We start from the raw sequence: 11638 nt of genomic DNA, 5'->3' as shown, positions 1-11638 counted from the left end.
AGAAAGTGAAACATGAAATATTACAAAGATAGTAGAAATGTTATTTAGATAGATCAAATTTCTTTTAACATTGCCAACTAAGAATTAAGAATATTATTAAAAGAAGTCTCGCAATTGTTACTAACTATTGTACTAATTCAAAAATAGTTTGAGTTAGTGAACTTGTAAAATATATTACACTACTAGAATTAGGTATGACACTATTTCGTGACAAATAATATTATTTTCATATACAACTCAACTTCTCTCTCTTTCAAAAGTTGGAGTTCAGGTTCAAATGATAAATGGATCTATTCCCTCTTTCTCTTGTAGAGGTAGTTTTAGGCACATAAAATGAATATATATGTTAGCTATATATAAAAAATTTCAATTATTTTGAACTTTATTATTTAAGAGATCCATGCAACCATTTAATTATGAATATTCTCCAAATAAATCTTACTTTTAATCTATCCTTTTGTTGAGGTTTGACATTTATATAGGTTAGTTTAATAATTTAGATTGATTGATAATAACTATTTTAAGGTTAGTTTGGTAGTTTAAGGTTATTTATGTTTAGTAGTGGACATTTATCTAAGAATCTACTACTTACATAGAATCCAAAGACCAATGTGCTGAAACTTGATTAAATTTTTGGGTGAAGAACTTGAGATTGAACAACTTTGCGATCTAGACTTAGAAAGTTAGGAAATCTTGATATATATATATATAAAATTTAACTTCAAAATTTAATATATATTTTAATTTAAATGATCAATCTATTTAATTTATATATGTATCTAACATTTCAAGATCGCACACGAAACACAAATCAAATTATCTTGAGTCATCAATTAACATTTAAATTATTGAGTTATTGACAAAACCAAACAATATAAATCTTCATGAAATGTAAGATCTAGTAAACCTAAAATAGTAAGATAGAGTTCTATATAATATATAATGAAATTTAGATCTACACATGTATGTATGTTCTAAAATATAGATCTAGGAAATGTCTAGAAAATAAAAATATCTATATAAAATATGTTTGTAATGTCTCTAGAAAATGTACATGCACATGTACATATGTGTCAAATGAATATATAATGGGTCAATCGGGACCTTGTCCTAATCCCTATGCCTACAATAGAGTACACATGTACATTTATGTTAAAAACATTCATACATATAAATTTAAGAGTACATGGTAGAAATATCATTAATTAAATAATTTATATCATGTAAGGTATTTAATAATTCAACCTAGATTAAGAAATGTTAGCAACAACAATAAGAGAAAACTAAAAGGTGGGGGGTGAATCAGTTTTCTACTGGATCTACAAACTCAAATACCAATACAAATATAATAAACTATAGCAACAAAAAAGATAAGCAAATTGATAGCACAACACACAACACAGAGATTTTGACATGGAAAATTTGGCTAAGAGAAAAACCATGGTGGGAACCTACCCACAATAAGATGATACTCTACAGTAGTATGTGAAAATATGACAATAGGGAATGCACCAATAGTCAAGCACACTACCTAGAACTCACTGCTCAAATATAATAACTCGGAAGGCAACAACCCTTAGGGAAGTCTCACTGACTTACAACAAGATTTGAAATACAATCAGGAAGGAATGAACTGAAATAATAGCATCTCCAAATGCCCAATGATAGTTCTGGCTAAGCGTAATTGTCTAGTCTACAACACCAATCTCTACTCAAAGGGTGAATCACTTAATCGCAAATACAACACTCTTTGATAATGTAGACACAACCTTGATACCCAAATTACATGACTATATCACCTATTTATACAATTCATCAACCTTGGAAACAAGGTTAGCTAAACCCTCAAGTCACAATTACAACAATACATCACACAATACAAGGATCGACCACCAAACCAATATAGTGATATAAATGATATAAAATGGACCTAAAACAAATTCCCAAATGCTAATCACCACTAGAAATCATGCCAAGATCAACCGCAACACGCTACACCACCAAGAATACCGTATAGCACGAAGAACATCACTGGTTTGACAAAATCACCAAGAACACTCAACGATAAATGTGGATCATAAAAATAGGACATCCTTAGGAAACACCAGCAAGGACATTAATATCATTAGTAACAACTGTACCAAAACCACTAATCAAATCTTCATCAATCAATATATGAAACAAGTAACAACAACTATCACGAAGAAAGATAACTTGAGAAGAACCAAATCACGAACCATCTAAAATAAAGGTACACAAGACCATCCAAAACAATCTCCTAAAACCTTAGCTTGGGATTTTATCACACCGGAATATATCAAAGGAAATATTGAACTCTGCAAGGAACTAATAAAAAAATCAACTACAAAAATAGATCATATGATATATGATCAATTAAGGTTTCCGGATCACCAAAACCAACACAGAAGAATATAATGATACTAGAAATAATCCATACACCAAACCAAAATCCCCATAAACCAATCTGCAATCACTGAAGAGGAATATGTTGACATCAATGACAACAACATATCCTATCAGCAACAATGTCGAATAAGAACATACATGTACATGGTCTAGAGATAAACATGTACCTGATCTCTAACATATCCACCATGTACATGATGTAATCTAGAACATCTGTGAGATGAAGAGCTCAGGCATGATCGTGTCTCAACCTACAATGTACAAATTTTTTTAGATAAACAAATTGAACCTAGAAAATTTTAAAAATTTAATTAATTAAAATCAATATCTTTCCCTTTAAATTGAACAAATAAAAAAAAAAGAATTTAGTTATACCTGCGTCTCATAATGAATAGGGTTAGTGGCTGTCTACAAATCTCCATACATGGATCGTAACATAATTCTCTACAGTTCACAAATTATAATTTTAATTGAAAAATTATACCTCTAGAATATAGAAATCACACACACACACACACACACACACACACACACACACACACACACACACACACACACACACACACACACACACACACAAATTTAATTCAAAATTTATAGCGAACTATAGATAGTTTTTAAATTTAATTTTTAAATTTATACCTCATTTGCAACATGTAATGCTCGCTTGATCCTACTGATGTCAAAATCATGCAAGGAGTCCACTACATCATCACCATTGAGGTCTGTCTCCATAATTAAACTAGTGTAAACCCCCCTAGCTACAATATCTAGTGTTGTGTGATCAGTTAATTTATGAACACCAAGAGGAGGTGTATCTTGGAAAATTGTTCTATGTTAGGAGGGGCTATAGGATGTGCAACACCATGCTGAGAGTCTGTAGCACCACCATGGCAAGCAGGAGCTAGTCAACCAAGTACTCGTCTAACATATGTTGATGCCTCATGTAGAGGGAACCCATTCTACATAGTAAGAACCTGATATTCATCCAAATGATTGTTGGATAGATATGCGCTCATATGTCACAAAGGATCTACATCATAGAGTCGTGCAGCTTCCATCAATGATGGTATTTCAGCTCGAACGTAGGGATCAGAACTCGATGATGTATCATCAACTAGAGGAATTCTAGTATGAGAACATAGAAAATATATGCCCCCATCATTCAATGTCATTTGATCAACCTATGTTGCTATAGTAGAAATACTGGAAAAAAATATGTTGTCGAGTGTCATCGACTGCACTATCTGTTACATGTGATAGTTCCAAACATTTTGGAAAAGCCAAAAGGTTTCGACCAACTAATGCCCATTTATTAGAGGGTTTTTGTGCATCAGGTAGTCTAAACTTATCTAAAAACCTCCCTCTCCCCTACTTGGCATGTGCAGGAAAATCTGTATAGTCTACATCATAGCCCAAATGGAACTCTACAAATAATTGTTTACAGAAATAGAGGGGAAACTCATCCTTTTAGGACCACATATGATGAGTGGCCAACCATCTGGGCTATATAAAAGGTGTCACAAGTACATCTGTGCACCTGGTAGGCATATAACCCCTTGTTCTACCTTTTGACTAATAATGGGGTAACATACTCTTGACAACAGCAATAGAAACATCATCATTGATTTTTTCCCATTTTACTGTACCAGTAACACTACGTCTAAGAGAAGAATTTAGAATACATCAATGCTAATATCATCATAGGGCTTATATGTCTCAAAAACGTTAATCATATGACATAGCTCATCACTAATGGTCTCTACCCTTTCCTTATTTATATGGTTAGGGGTATTTTCCAATGTGTGCTTCAGGTGATGTAAAGCACATTGTAATGTCTGTGTGGTTTCCACATAAAGATGTTGCCTATCATCAATAGATCTTGTAGATCGACGTGACGTCTGCTCACTGCCACCTTGTTGAACACTTGGCTCTGATCTAGTATGATGTGAAGTAGGATGATCTGACATGATGGTATGAAATATATATAGATATTTGCATGTGTGTGCATGTACATTATAATTTAAAAACAAATTTTTTACTTAAATAAACAACAATTTTACATGTAAATATATTTTAACATCTTTTTTCTTTGCAGAATATTAAAATAAAGCACAATTAAAAAAAAAGATGTTTAGAACTATATATATATATAAAATTAAATATAATAAATTTCAAACATTTATAGAACAATGTATGTAAATTAATACATAAATGACATTTTAAACATATAAAAAATATTGAAAGAAATTTAAACATCCTAAAAACATCTTAAAGTAATAAATTAAATGTCATGTTTAATAGCTAGTCTTAAGGGATGTTAAGGGGATTTATGCAATGGGGTCATATGTTAGTACACAAGCGCAATCCGTTACGACCACATATGACCCCTTAGGACACTATGTGATCCTATGTGGTCATATTGGGTACTAAGGGATACGTTGTACATACTAGGATGTTAAAAGGGGTCATATGTGGACCTAAGGGGTCACGCATGTCTTAGAACACATTTGTGACCGCTTAGGAACACATATGACCCATTAGGATACTATGTGACCCTATGTGATCATATTGGGCCATAAGGGTTATGTTATACACACTAGGGTGTTATAAGGGGTCATATGTGGTCCTAATGGGTCACATGTATGTTTTAACACACATGGGTAACCCCTTAGGACCACATATGACCCTTTAGGACATTATGTAATCCTATGTGGTCAAATTGGGTCCTAAGGGGTATGTTGTACACACTAGGATGTTAAAAGGTGTCATATATGGTCCTAAGGGGTCGCCCATGTGCTACAAAACTTGTGTGACTGCTTAGCACCACATATAACACCTTAGGACAACATGTGGTCATATAGGGTCCTAAGGGGTACGTTGTACATACTAGGATGTTAAAAGGGGTCATATGTGGTCCTAAGGGGTCACACATGTGTGTTAAAACACATGTGTTACCCCTTAAAACACATGTGTGACCCCTTAGGACCACAGATGACCCCTTAGGACACTATGTGACCCTATGTTGTCATATTGGGTCGTAAGGGGTATGTTGTACATACTAGGATGTTATAAGGGGTCATATGTGGTCCTAAGGGGTCACACATTTGTTAAAACACATGTGACCCCTTAGGACAACATATGACCCCTTAGGACACTATGTGATCCTATGTCATAATATTGGGTGGTAAGGGGTACATTGTACATATTAGGATTTAAAAGGGGTCATATGTGGTTCGAAGGGGTCATGTATGTGTGTTAAAACACATGTGTGACTCCTTAGGACCATATATGACCCTTTAGGAAACTCTATGTAATCCTATGTGGTCAAATTGGGTCCTAAGGGATATGTTGTACACACTAGGATGTTATAAGGGTTCATATGTGGTCCTAAGGGGCACCCATGTACTAGAACACATGTGTGACCCCTTAGGACCACATATGACACCTTAGGACACTATGTGATCCTATGTGGTCATATTAGGTCCTAAGGGATACATTGTACATACTAGGATGTTAAAAGAGGTCATGCATGTGTGTTAAAGCACACACATGACCCCTTAGGACCACAAATGACCCCTTAGGACACTATGTGATCCTATGTGGTCAAATTGGGTCCTAAGGGGTATGTTGTACACACTAGGATGCTATAATGGGTCATATGTGGTTCTAAGGGGTCACACATGTGTTACAACACATACGTGATCCCTTATGACCACATATGACTGCTTAGGACACTATGTGGTCATATTGGGTCCTAAGGGGTACATTGTACATGCTAGAATGTTAAAAAGGGTTATATATGCTCCTAAGGGTTTCATGCATATGTGTTATAACACATGTGTGACCCCTTAGTACAACTTATGACCCCTTAGGACACTATATGACCCTATGTGATTATATTGAGTCATAAGGGGTATGTTATACACACTAGTATGTTATAAAGGGTCATATCTGGTCGTAACATGTGACACATGTTAAAACACATGCGTGACCCCTATGGACCACATATGACCCCTTAAGACACTATGTGATCCTATGTGGTCATATTGGGTCCTAAGGGGTATGTTGTACATACTAAGATGTTAAAAGGGGTCATATGTGGTCCTAAGGGGTCACCCATGTCTGTTAGAACATGTGCATGACCCCTTAGGACCCTATGTGACCCCTTAGGACACTATGTGATCCTACATGGTCAAATTTGGTCCTAAGGGATACGTTGTACGCACTAGGATGTTATAAGGTTTCATATGTTGTCCTAAGGGGTCACCCATGCGTTAGAACACATGTGTGACCCCTTACGACTACATATGACCCCTTAGGACACTATGTGATCCTATGTTTCCATATTGGGTCCTAAGGGGTACATTGTACATACTAGGATGTTAAAAGGTGTCATATGTTGTCCTAAGGGGTCACTCCTATGTTAGAACACATGTGTGACCCCTTAGGACCACAAATGACCCCTCAGGACAATGTGATCCTATGTGGTCAAATTTGGTCCTAAGGGGTATGTTGTACACCCTAGGATGTTATAAGGGGTCATATGTGGTCCTAAGGCGTCCCCCATGTGTTACAACACATGCATGGCCCCTTAGGACCCGATATGACCCCTTAGGACATTATGTGATCCCATGTGGTCATATTGGATCCTAAAGGGTATGTTGTACATACTAGGATGTTATAAGAGGTCATATGGCATCATGTCTCAGAAGAAGTGATTATGCTCTGATGTTCCGAGGTGCATGGTTAGCAGAGAGCGGAGTTACAGTCGAGGCACCGATCGACCATAACTATCTAGACTATCTAGAGTCCTCTCCTACGTGAAACGCCCCTACCTATATTGCCTTACGTAGATAATCGTAGGTGCGCACGAGTGTCTAAGGCCCCTGCATTCCGATACAGTAGGCATTGGCATATTTGTGGGGATGCGTTGATTCTCTCGATCAATTCTCACATCATCTCGATGCAGCTTCAAAGTCACTCACGTCTACGGGAAGCACCGCTCACATCATGGTTGTTGTATTCCATCAATCCTGATCATTGCGTGCCGACCGTGGTACGTTGTTCATCACTTTAGGGACCTCTCCAATTCGTGAGAATGAATCAATCCTATTATCGACCAACCCGCCTTCCCCAAACTGCACCAATCCTCTTCACGGGCGGGCGAGAGAAGTGATCTCCTCCCCCTCTATCCCCCGATCCCCCGACTATTGTCACAGTTAGGAGAGAAAGAATAAGTTCTCGTGCCCTACTATCTAAAGGCGAATGAGCCGAAGAAGCCAGCCGCAACCTCTTAACCGCAGCCCACTACTGTTCTAGTTGGCGAATGGAGTTGGATGAGGTTGGAATCGCGCCGCTGAAGGAAGGGCTAAAATCACCGCATAGAATTGTCCACGAGGCCTACCTACCTTAGTGATCGGCGTCCCCACCATCGTAATCAGTAGCAGTCCCCCCTTCGCCAACATAAGCACGGGGTGTATCAATTCGTTTGCCCAACTGGTTCTTACTATTGAAAGCTAATTGTTCTGACTCCCCTCTATCTGATAATTCATCTCTTCCCTTGTCTGAATCAGCGATCCAGAGCCTTCCATTGTTTCCTTCTTGCTCCCCCGGCCTTCTCTTCTCTCCCTCAGATTCCACCGTAGAATAGTAGGGCTCGTTTCTTCCTTCCCATCCCTCCATGTGTGATGGCCACGAGTCCCCCTTCCTCTATCCCTTCCGAACCCGGATCATTAGTCTCAGCCGATCCGAGCGATAATCCAAATGCTTGCCTTTAATCAAAGGCTTTTGCTCATGCAGGGTGTGCATTCATAGGGAATTCTAGATGTACCGTGGAATTCTTGGTCCGGTACACGACTATTATGCCCTCTTTCCTCCGTAAGGTGGCTCTCATCGGTGGAAGCCTACTATGTAACAAATTCCGGATAGGTTGTTCATCTGCAACTTCTTCGAAGGGACTGATATGATATAGGCAGTAATGAATAAATATCTGGTGGAAAGAATCATAATGTGTGTGGGAGGCTGAACGTTGATTCGGGTGGGTGACTCCCTCCGATTCATGCAGAGGTAGATTAGTTGCTATAGTTGGGCATGTTACGTATAGAATCAACGGCATCCGAGGATAAATGAATTAGAGGGGTCGCTTTCACAGTATACGGAGCCAGACAAATGCCCGGGCTCAAGGTAGGGTTAGGAAGGGCCCCTACTATTCTTTTCAGTTTAGTCACTTCGCCAGTCAGATTTGTAGAATTTTGAACCTAACCTATCCTCTCTGAACCAACTGATTAGCAAACAATAACAACAAAAAGAAGAAAAAACACCAATATCTTTATTGAAGCTTAATTAAAAAATTACATAGAGGCTGTATATATAAAGAATTTGCAGTCTAGAAGAATAAATAATAACTGCAGTTCTAAATATATTCCTAGCTTTGCATGGAAAGCTACTAAGGCTCTCAAACTAAAAAAAGCAAACTACTCCCTAAATTAAGAATACAATAAGTGCATGCACAACATGCTTTATTTACTAAAAACAAACTCATGCAAAAAGCAAAACTAAAAATAGTCCTAAGGATTCATGCATGCTAGAGTACATGCTTTATTTGCATGAATAAACAAAAAAAAAACTATTAACTAAAAATAGCTTATGCATGGTGATGAATGGATAACTTCATGTCCAAACTGGAGTTGCATGGAGCTGCATGCTAGAGCAGCATCACTTATCAACATACTCCCCCTTGGTGCTGAGAGGGCTGACAATCTTATCTCGTAGTGCTATAAACTGAGCTTTCGCAACCGCTTTGGTGAATATATCTGCTAGTTGATCCTGGGTGTTGATGTGCTTCAATTCGACATCCTTCTTTTGCACCAAATCTCGTATGAAGTGATATTTCAAATCAAAATGCTTTGTTCTGCTGTGATGAACCGGATTCTTAGCTAACTTGATGGCACTCACATTGTCACAATAAATTACTGTAGGCTGAATTTGTTTTTCTCCAATTTCTTTCAAAACTTTTCTGAGCCAAAGGGCTTGTGTACCTGCTGAGGTAATTGCAACATACTCTGCTTCTGTAGATGAGAGGGCAACAATACTTTGTTTTTTTGAGCTCCAGGTAATCAAACCAGAACCAAAAGAAAAAATAATTTCTAGATGTAGATTTACGGTCATCCATACTACCTCCCCAATCTGAATCACTAAAGCCTACAAGATTGAACTTTTCAGAAGAGTAGTAATGAATACCAAAACTTGAATTCCCTTTCACATACCTCAAAATCCTCTTAGCTGCCCTCATATGTATTTCAGATGGATTTGTCATATACCTTGAAACAAGTGAAACTGAATAAGCAATATCTGGCCTCATGTGGGTTAGAAACATCAAACTCCCCACAATACTTCTGTAAGTTGTCTCATCAACTAAATCAGCACCATCATCTCTACATAACAAATCTCCATGAGCACTTGGAGTGGAGGCAGGGTTACAATCAGTCATATTAAATTTCTTCAGCATATCTTGTGCATACTTTGTTTGACAAATGAAAATCTCATCCTTACTTTGATAAACCTCCATTCCTAAAAAATATTTCATTAGACCAAGATCTTTCATCTCAAATTCTTTCATCATAGCAGCTTTGAATTCATCTTTCATCTTAGAACTACTACCCATATACAAAAGATCATCAACATACAAACTTATGATGAGAATATCAGTACCTTCTTGTTTGTAGTAAAGGGTAGGATCACTCTTACTTCTCTGGAAGCCATTCTCCTGAAAATATCCATCAATCCTGGCATACCATGCTCTTGGTGCTTGCTTGAGGCCATACAAAGCCTTCTTCAACTTGTAGACATAATTATCTTTTCCTTCCACTTCAAAACCTTGTGGCTGCTCCACATACACTTCCTCTTCTAAGTACCCATTCAAGAAGGCACTTTTCACGTCCATATGATGTATGCTCCACTTCTTCTGAGCTGCTAATGAAATCAACATTCTTATGGTCTCTTGTCTTGCTACTGGTGCAAATGTCTCTTCATAATCAATTCCATACTTTTGTGTGAAGCCTTTAGCAACTAATCTTGCCTTGTGTCTTTCAACACTCCCATCACTATTAAACTTGGTCTTGTAGACCCATTTGGTGCCAATCCTTTTTTTGTCATGTCGAAGTTCTGTTAACTCCCAAGTGTCATTCCTGTGAATGGAATCCATCTCTTTTTCCATGGCTTTCACCCAAACCTCATTAGTACATGGATCTTCAAAACATGATGGTTCAAAATCAGCCTTGGCTAATAAAGCAAAATTCACTGTTTCACCTACTGGGTTTTCTTCATGTACTTGATTTCCACTCCTCTGGTAGATATCACTCAATCTCCTTACTTTCCTTGCAGAACTTGGAGAAGAAGCTGGACTTGAACTTGGTACTAAAGAACTTGATGAAGGATTGCTTGGTGGAGTTAAACCACTGGATATAGAAACATTAGATGGCTGCTCATGATCAATATCAGCAATTATATCATCATTCAAAATAGATTTTGGCTTCTCAACATGGCCTTTTTTATGACCATAAACTCCCCTTTCATCAAAAATCACATCTCTTGAGACAATAAGCTTGTTAGTGAGGGGATTATACAATCTATAAGCCTTGCTTTTCTCACTATACCCAATAAAAATACATGACTCACTCTTTGCATCTAACTTCTATCTATTTTGATCTGGTACATGCACATAAGCCAAACAACCAAAAACTTTGAAATGATTAACATTAGGCCTTTTACCATACCAAGCTTCCTAAGGAGTCATCTTTTCTAGTGTACTGGTGGGGCTACGGTTGAGGATGTACACCACTGTAGAAACTCCATCTCCCCAATAAGAATTGCTCAATCCCTTGGTTTGTAACATGCACCTTGCCATTTCAACCACAGTATGATTCTTCCTTTCAGCTACTCCATTCTGTTGAGGTGTGTATGCAGTAGTAAGTTGCCTCTTGATGCCATTAAAATCACAATAATTTTGGAAAGCCTTTGAGCAAAATTCTCCTCCATGATCAGTCCTTAAACATTTGATCTTGCACCCTTTCTCATTTTCCACAAGGGCTTTAAACTTCTTGAATGTATCCAAGGCTTCATCTTTGGCCTTCAAAAAATATACCCAACAATTTCGTGAGTAATCATCAGTATAAGTGATGAAATATGATGACTTACCCAAACTCTTAGT

This window comes from Cryptomeria japonica, chromosome 9 (genome assembly GCF_030272615.1).
Source record: "Cryptomeria japonica chromosome 9, Sugi_1.0, whole genome shotgun sequence".
In the NCBI taxonomy this organism is placed as follows: Eukaryota; Viridiplantae; Streptophyta; class Pinopsida; order Cupressales; family Cupressaceae; genus Cryptomeria; species Cryptomeria japonica.
Note: the sequence above shows the minus strand (reverse complement) of the source record.